This window comes from Brachypodium distachyon, chromosome 3 (assembly GCF_000005505.3).
Source record: "Brachypodium distachyon strain Bd21 chromosome 3, Brachypodium_distachyon_v3.0, whole genome shotgun sequence".
NCBI classification, from domain to species: Eukaryota; Viridiplantae; Streptophyta; class Magnoliopsida; order Poales; family Poaceae; genus Brachypodium; species Brachypodium distachyon.
In genome coordinates, this window is record NC_016133.3 from 14,517,319 (window position 1) to 14,527,230 (window position 9,912).

Below are 9,912 nucleotides of genomic sequence, written 5' to 3' on the forward strand. Positions count from 1 at the left end.
ACGAGTCGGGAAACGGTGGCGGGTAAAAAAGGCGGGGAAAAAATGGCAGGCAACGTTGGAGGGAAAACATATTGTGAAAAGGAGTTTCAGAGCCTATATATACCTCATCTCTGTTAGTCATCCAAGCATCCTTTCCACGACTGTTTTTTCCAATATTCCAGCGTCCCCAATGAGTTTGCCTTGCTCCGATTAGGGCGAGAGGCCGAGGAAGATGAAAGAAGCGATGTTGCCTCCGGGGGTGGAACATCTGAGGTGTTGGTGCGGCAATCTATGCAAGGTGAAGGAGGTGACAGATTTTTCGGATAAGCTGGGCATGAAGTTTTTCATGTGTGCGAACTATGAGTATGATCCACCTGTCCCTGTTTCGCCCTACGACAAGCCTCCGGTAAGCACATATAGGTGTGGGCAAACATGTTGTATGTCTCATATTCGAATTATTTGTAACATACGCTTTTTTGTAGTCTCCTCCACCCCTATGCATGTGGTTTCGTTGGATTGACACGGAGATGCCAAATTGGGCAGTAGAAGAGATTAAGACAAGGTCACAAAGTGCATGGCAGCGTTTCCACGCAGAGAAGCGTGCGGCAAAAGCTGCAACCGAGGAGAAAGGGGAGCAAGAGAGAGAGCTCAAAGAGCATAGGGAGGAACAACGTCGTTACTTTGACGAAGCACTAAGGAAAAACAGGGAGAAAGCGCTGCGCATGCAAGAGGAGGAACGAAGGAGGAAGGATGCTCGTGAGGCAGAAAGGGAGAGGCAAAGAGAAAGGGCAGCCGTCGCAAAGGCTGCAGAAGAACGTGGCGATACGAGTGGAAAATGGCCTAAGTGGACTCAGTAGAGCTTGTACTGTGTTTCAAATGTATTTGCTATCTTTTAGTCCGTCCAATTGCGGTATTATCGATGTATGTTAATTTAGTCGTGACTTGGTTCCGTAACCAGCACATTATCGATGTATGTTCATCTATCCAAGTAGTCAAGTAATGTAGTTCAACAAACCGCAAGAATTGGTTGTCAACTATTTATCTAATTCGTGGCTTTTCACATTCTTAAGGAAATGGTCTTAGCGCGCACCGACAAGGCGCTAAACCCTCACTCCATAGTACAACAGCATTTCAGTAAATGGCCACCTACTCCGGCATGAGAGGGTATTTCAGTAACTGGACCCAGTAAGAAGGTTAGCGCCCACCGACAAGGCGCTGAACCCTCTGTACACAATACAAGAGGGTTTAGCGCCCACCGACAGGGCATTATGGTTCCTTAAGTAACGCCTGTTTCTTGGCGCTAAATGTTGCTACATCAATATCCATAAGAAACCAAGTACGTTACCATACTGGACCTATACAACAAATCACATACCAATCCATACATACACACAGCAAGCGGGTAGTTCATGAATCAGCACACATACGAAGGTCATAACGTGATACATACGAAGGTCATAAACGTGATACATTACACATGATATCACACCGAAGGTGATATTGACATACAACACATGATACAACTAGATAAGTTCCATTCCCTAGCACATACTGATCATAACCTATGACACATAGTTGCATATAAGAAGACATGACACACGGCTTGAAACGATATAACACCACCATAGCATCGTACTGGACAAAATGAACCTTCAGCACTGTGTATGCTTGTACCAGTCTTTTCCAGGCACTGATCCATCAACGAAGCCAGCATAGCAATTCCACTCGTGCACCCGAGTGACATTACGGAAACCCAAATCTGACATGCCATAATCTGACCCAGGTTCATTTGTTAAGAGTGGGTACGGATCGACAACCTCATGAAGATGAATGATAACATCGAAAAGGATTGTCCGCCTCGTAAATGGAGCTTCTTCGGAAGCTACCATGGATCACGTATCCATGCTTTTAGCTTGACGCGTCGAAAGTCCCCAGGCGTTAGGTACTCAATAAACTCGCCGCCCGGCTGGTTTACAATCTTCTCTACGAAGCCTCTCTCGTACCCATCTTAAGGAAGCCCATCGAGCGACAACACAATGCTGAAAGGGAGCACCGGCTCTTCTCCGCGGTACGAACGTTTCCACCGAGCAAACTTTACAGTGCACCCATTGACCTCCAATTGCATTGATTGATTCAACGCAGCCGTGCAATCATCAGGATCATTGAATCGAATAAGGAAGTCAGCTGGGGGGCAACTTACTTTGCAAGAAAGTCCATCCTCGATTCCACACTTCGACATGACCGCGTCAAGGACATTGCGGATTGTGACCCTACGAGGAGGGATCTTTGCTCCTAGGAGGATGGTAACCAGTAGAGCGCGATCCACGAGCCGATTCGCTAGTTCTTCCATGGCCGGAGTCCTTGAGACGACGATTCGCTTCTCATCAGGACGCAGATGGGGGTCGTCGCGCCGCACGAACTCCTGCGGGAAGGTACTACCGCCAGGGATGTGTGGCCCCTCCATTCCTCCGAAACCACGTCGCCGGCCGATGTGGGGTGGCGCCGCTCTCTAGTTGTGGAGTAAAAGTGTGTGGAGCGAATAAGCGATTGGAACGCTTCTGGCCACTGACTCGGGAGCTTAATGCCTGTCCTGACCACCTTAGCGCCCACCGACAGGGCGCTACCTAGCTAGTTTAACGCCGGGGGATGGGGCGTTAAACTGTGAGGACCTTATAGCCTCCGTGCCCGAGGCGGATAACGACAGACCAATACGTTTTCCCCAACTTCTCTTCTCATCCCGAGCCCGAGAGCGATAAGAGGAGAAGGAACCTCAAATCTCTTGCCTGGGATGGCACCGGCGTTGTCCTGAAGGAGCCAAGGGGTCGGTAAATCATTTCCCCACCGAGATCTGCCATCGATCCGCTCATTTCTCTCGTACCGTCGCCAACGCCGAAGCTAGGGTTCCAACCCGGACCCCACGGCCGTGATACGAGGTAGGTAAATCCGTCACTTTCTAAGCCCCACCTTACTCATCCCCTTTGATTCATATAATATTGACCTCACTTGTGCTCGTTTAGGCAAAACAACCCGATGAACCGAAGTGGGTACTCAAAAGAACGGATTTCGCCCATGGTGGACTGGAGTAGGGATTCGGTTCATGGGCCTCTGAAATCGTTGCAGATGGTAAGTACTTCCATTTTTATGAAACGTCAACTTGTATGAATGGACTGTTATAGCGATTCGATTCATATCGAAATAATTATATGAATTAATTGGCATTGAACATGTGAACTTTAACATGGGTAAACAGGATGAAGGTTTAATGTTCGAGCATGGGCTAGATGATACAAAAGGTCAGCAGCTAGCAGGAAGTGGTCTTGATGCGAGAATTGTTTTGGTGAAAAAGATGAGGGTTGTTATGGAAGCAAAACTAAATGAGGAGAAGCGGAAGAACGACAAATTAGTTGACGACATGACGAAGAAGCGGGCTGCTGTTGAAGCGGAAATTGCTGAAGGGAAGATGCACATGGAAGAGCTCAAACACGAGCTGGACGAAAGGAGGAAGAAAGATGTGGAAGTTCGAGATTTTGCAGTTGCTACTTGCAGTGTGGCACTCACTTTAGCTGCTGTTTTATTCTCTCTCTGTGCGAAGAGGGCATAGTTGGCCCCTACTTTCTTGCATCAGTGAGGAGAACAGCTATGTTGTATCAAGCTCAATATGTTGTAATTTTCATTTGTTTACTTCTGTACGAACGTAATTCTATTGCCTTGAACTATTAATAATGTGTGTTAGGATAATAAGAGTGTATGAATGCTGTGGTTTCTGTCACATTGCATGTAAGATGTGTATGAAACATTGAATATTGCCAACTGTGGTTTTGTAGTGCATATGCTTACTGTGTGATGTGGTCAACATCCTCAATTAGTAAGCTTAGCACCTAGCATGTGGGTGCTACGCTTAATACAACACGGGCAGACCGTAGGATAGCGCCGACCGACAAGGCGCGTACTTACAATGATAGCGCCTCGGTGTTAGGCGCTATTATACGTCTCAGTGTTCACTGTGATTTGGGCAATATCCTCACTGCGGTAGCTTAGCGCCGACCGACAAGGCGTGAACTATCAACAATAGCGCCTAGGTGTTAGGCGCTATCATACGTCTCAGTGATCATTATGCATCACTTTGAACATGTTGGTATTCTGGATAATCATTTCGACAAAGAATATACATGAAATCATAACACTGATGATAGAAACAACAGAACCATTCTTAATAGATAGCGGTTCCGATTACATTCAATACGGCAATACATAATACATGAACACGGTAGAAGCCTAATACATAGATGGAGTTAATATAGCTACTACATGGCATCTATTACAGTCGGTGGAGCCACAAGGCTAATACATATGGTGGTTCTGCATCTTAGTCAAAGCCTACGCGCGAGTGTTGAGCCAAATGAATGCCGCGAAGCCGAGGGATAAGAGGATGACGCTTCCATTGGGTGACGTAGAGAGATCGTTGACCGCATGAAGAGTGTCGTTGAGTGGATCGATGGGGTTGCCGAGGAGAGCAACACGGATGACGTTACCATTCTGGTTGCCCACAACGACAAGACGCTCGTCCGGAAGCATTACCACGGCTCTGGACGCCTCGTTTCCAATCTGCAGAACCTGGTTCGGGCCACCGAAGGCTACCCACGAACCAATACGGAGTGGGGGACCAGTACGCGCATTGTAAGCACTTACCACTTGGTTGTAGTTGAGCCCCGCTGATGCAGCCATCGTAGCAAGGGACACCACAGTGGGGTGACCAACGGGGGCGTTGAACATCAACTGCGTGCTGTTGATGTTAAAGAGCACGTAGTGAGTGTCCTCATCCGGCATAGGGAGCGGCATTTGGTGAGGTGCAACCATGGCCGGAGGGAGGACGGACATGGCCTGCACGACCGGCACACCTTGCTGGATAGGGGCATTGACAACGTCGATTTGAGGCGGTGCCGATGGGTTCACAACGACCGCGAGCTCCATAGCCTCCGGAGGCGTGGCTGGGACGGGCACGGGCGCAGTGTTGTTGTCGTCCATCGTTGGCTTCACGTGCAGCAAGAGGAGGAGGTGCCAGTGGGTTGGGGAGCAGGGCAAAGTGGTGACGGCGCAAGGGAGACATGGGTATGGGGACCAATAAAGGGAGTCGAGTTCATATAAAGGCAAGTTTAGGGTTTGTGGTCACGGACGGGGTAGCCGTTGGTCCGGAAAATAAAAGGCTTTTCCCGGATACACAGTTAGCGCCCTGTCGGTGGGCGTTACACTTACTATGATAGCGCCTCTTACTTAGGTGTTATAGTACCAGATTAGGCTACTGGAGATGGCGAGGGAGAAAAAAAATCCAACTTCGACGGGGTTTCACGCCAACTGACAGGGTGCTTAGTTCTAAAATTTAGCGCCTCTTACGCAGGCGCTAATGTGTTCCGAACGCTACTGGAACGCTTATGGGTATTGATACAGCGTGGGTTCGACGCCATTACAGCCGGCGCGGAAGTAGTAAGTATAGCGCCTTCTCGGCAGACGCTATGGTCGTGGTTTGTGTACCAAACGGTACTGGAAAGCTTTTGGAAGATGGAGATAAAACTTCACGTGCGTTTAACGCCAGTACGTAAGGCGCTATAGGTATATGTATAGCGCCTTAGCTGGAGGCGCGAAACTCGTCAAATCTGGACTGGGTTTGGGACCAAAACCATACTGGAATGTTGGCTGCCACTACTCGGAACAGTACTAGAACAGAACTGGAACACAAAAAACTTTAAGAAACAATTCAAATTAGTCGTAGTTCGGCAAATTTCACAAATATCCATACTTACACAGTTAAAGGGAAACTAATTCGACAGTCGGACACGGCACTTATCACAAATAGAAGTACCTAACTTCCCTTGCTCCCCTCTCTCTCACAGCCTGCGCAGCCCGCATGCACCATAACGACCCCTCACCCTTGTCCCCCTCGTCCTCCTCGTCCCACTTGGTTGTTGCCTTTGGAGGTTGAAACGCCGCCATACCTGCAAAACATCTCGGTTAGTTCGAAAGCAGAAATTGCATAAGTAAAACAAGAAAACATAAGGAAACCTTGGAACATACGGAAAAGGGCCAGCTAGGTAAGAAAACATTCCACCATTTGTTTGTTGCCTTGGAGCATGGAAGCCACCTCCACGTCGGCTCCCTCTCCCTCGGCTCCCCCGTCCGTTACCTCTTCCTACGGTCACCCTTTGTTGCCTACGAGGACCTTGTTGGGAGCACCTTGGGGGCTAGGAACTTGTTGGGTACCAACGTGTACTGTACTGTACTGCCTTGTTGGCTGCCACCTACTTGGCTAGGAACTTGTTGGCTAGCACTTCCATGGCTACGACCGCTACGGCTACCACAACCTTGGCTAGGACCTTGTTAGCCACCAAATCCATGAATAGGTACTTCTTGCCTTGTGCTTGCCTCATTTCCTTTCGATCTTTTTGTACCACGTTGCGTACTGCAACCTCTAGTATTGTGTCCCATGCCGTTGCAATTTCCACACCGGGCTGAAATACTAGGCTCATGAAAAATATCGCTGCCCCATTCTCGCCGACCTCCAGAAGACCAGCCATCCATGTCACCCCTAAAACGCTTTGTCTTGCTTCTTCCACGTGAAACAACTTTAAGTTCAAGATCCGGCCATAGTTGAAGTCCGTGATACTCGGGCCACCGTGATTGGTCAAGATATGGGTGAAATCTGCCCTCCCATGTCAGCTTAGTTTTCTCACTAGTGACCTCTGACTCCCTCACGGTGAGCGGATGGTTATAATCGATATGTCTTAATCGTGCTGCCGTGCGCAAGTGCGAGCAAGCAAGATGAATCAGCGAGGGCCTCATGCACAAGCACTCGCATGTTCTTAGCGAGACCTCGAACGCCTGCCCTCCATGTTGCACACCATCACTTGTCGTACCTCCAGGCTCATTGACTTGATAGATCCATTCATCGTTATCAAAACATACAGCGGTTTGGGAGTCGGCTTTTCTTGTCTGAAATGTAATCCATGCATCCACCTTGAGTGGGTACAAGTACTTCTTTGACCTGTTCTTTCCAGCAATCTGCCTATCTGTTTCCTCGGAATATTTGAGGAAATACTCGTTCATCTTGTCAAAAGTGTATTGAACAATAGCCGTCACGGGGAGTGCACAAACCCCTCGGAGCACCATGTTGAAACATTCTGCCATGTTTCTTGTCATTTGACTGTACCGTTGGCCCCCTTCGTCAAGCGCTCGTGCCCATTTGGACCTCGAGGCGAGGTGCCTATTCAAAAATTCCAACCCTCCCGACGAAAGGTCTCGTGAAGTCAGCAATGCATTGATCAAGTTTGAAAAACGACGCTCAGAATATGCCTGACAACAATGCTTCAGATAGTCCGACAACTCCTGGTTCGTACAAGCCCTGTAAAAGTTGGCAACAAAATGTCTCATGCAATGGAGCAAATCTAGGCATCTGAACCTCCAACGCATTCAGAATGCCTTGGTGGCGATCTGAGATTACACAAACTTCCTTTTGTGGAGGTATGACCTTCGTTCTCAATAGCCCTATGAACCACGCCCAATTATCGTTGTTCTCTGCGGAAACCAAAGCAAATGCCAAAGGAAACAGCCGGTTGTTGGCATCATTAGCTATTGCAACCAACAAAGTTCCCTTGAATTGTCCGGTCAGGAATGTGCCATCCACGGAGATGACCGGCCTGCAGTGCTGAAAACCCCTTATGCATTGCTCGAAAGCCCAGAATGCACGGCCAAATACTAGGACATTTGCACTATTGTAAATTCTAGTTCTTTGGCCAAAAGGCTCTACCACATGGACCATTTGTGGGTTGGTATGAGTCATCGCTCCCAACAACCTAGGGAGCCGGTTGTATGCTTCCTTCCAATCACCATACAACATCTTGAAAGAGGCTTGCTTGGCCTTCCATGCCTTCCCGTACTTCACCTTGTAATGGAAAAGAGCATCCACAAGTTCTTTGACTTCCTTGATAGACATTGTCGGTAGTGACTTGATGGAATTGGAAAGCTTGTAGCCGATGAATTCGGAGGTGAGTTGGCGGTGATCTATTTTCACATCCTTGTCATCTCTGTTTTTTCCCGTACAAAGGTGAGTTGCACAACAACTAGATATGTGACATTCAGGCCCTCTTTTTAATGGTCTTGCACGAACAATCCATGGACATACGTCCTCCACACATTTAATCGTGTACCAAAGCTTGGTGTCGGCATGAATCACCTTGTATGGATGATGATACGTAACAGAGTACTCCTTTATCCATACCTTGTATTCCAACAGAGTTCGAAACCTCATACCGGACTGGATGGTATAGTCATCCTCATTCATATCCCGGTACGATATGGATCTTGGTCCAAGCGCATTACTGCCGTCACCGTCTACAACGGCTTCATCCGCCAAAGTAACATCACGGAACAATGATATCCGATGATCACGGCCTAACACCTTTTCATGAGCTTTGGCTTCTTTTGCTGTGAACCCATCCTCATCTACTTCCTCCTTTGGACCATCGTCATTCGAATCCGCTGCATAAGAACGACCAAAAGGTAAGTCACGATCCATGTCCTCGTGCAAACAATATGCCTCCAAATCACCTACATCATTGTCATGCAAATCATCATCCCTGTCATCGACCGTGTTATCATCATTCTCTTGTGATGATGTCATAACGCAAGCTGATTGATGCTTTGAAGGCCCCTTGTCGTCAACTTGTTGTGTGTGAGCAGGACTGGTCGTTACAACATGAGATTCCATTCAAACTTGACTAACAATTTGCGAACTGCCATCAACATTCCTTCCACCTACTAACTCAGGATGCTCGCTACCGTCAAATAGGTTCATGTCTGGCGGATTACTTCTTGGACATTCAGACTGCCTTCGAACTGGACTCATTGTGAAAACTGCCTTCATCCTTCCTTGTAGCAAATAACTCAAGAGCCTTGTCTTGTGATGCAGCCACCGTCTCCTTGTATGCGGCCCATCGTAACTCCGAACATATGCGCATGGTCTTCCATCGGAGGTGAGACCCGAACCCAACATTGAGTCTTCCCTCCAACTCCACAACAACACTTGCGTCCATCCATTCCAACTCAATCCGTACTGCATCCAATAGCTGTCCATACGAAGGACTACTATCGAAAACCAAGTCTCTCTCCTCCACATCAGGCTTTTCATTGCCTCCCAAAAAAGTCTCTTTGTCCACGTAATGAACATGAACTATTCTTGACATCGATCAAAATATTACAACGGAGAACTATCATCAACGCCCATTAGACAAAGAGACTATCAGCTAAATGGTTCAAACTATGTATAAAGCTAGGTTATCCCCTCCAACCTTAACCTAAATTAATAGTGTTCCTCGGATCTATGTTTCATCCAACAAAATTTTGTTTTCCCCACATTTATGCTAGCATGGGATGTCAACATCCAACCTTAAACTAACAAAGGAAACATAACAGAACCCTAGTTACAAAATCCAACCTGCTAGCACAAATAACCAGCAAATGAAAGGATGATGCTACCTTGCTGCACTTGGCTTGGGGGGGATGGGGGCGAAATCGACCTACCTAGCCTTCTGATGGAAATATCTCTTGAGGAGGGTGAGATCTGGGGGGGGGGGGGGGTGGGGGTCTTGCGCCGTCGGTGGGGAACAACGGAATGGAGGCGAAGCTAGCGTTCGGGCTGGGCTAAGGTTATAAGACGGCTATTAAGTAGCGCCTAACGGGAATGCGCTACACATAGATCTTCAGCGCCTTACTGCTCGGCGCTAAGTGTGCATCGTAGTGGGGCCGGATAGTCCACGCTGGCTCAGACTTGACACGGTGGCACCAAGTAAAACGCACTACCGTTCGGCGCTATATATCCTTAAGTGACGCCTTACTGTCGGGCGCTACACGAAAGGGTTATCCCGATGAAATAGATTCGGTCAG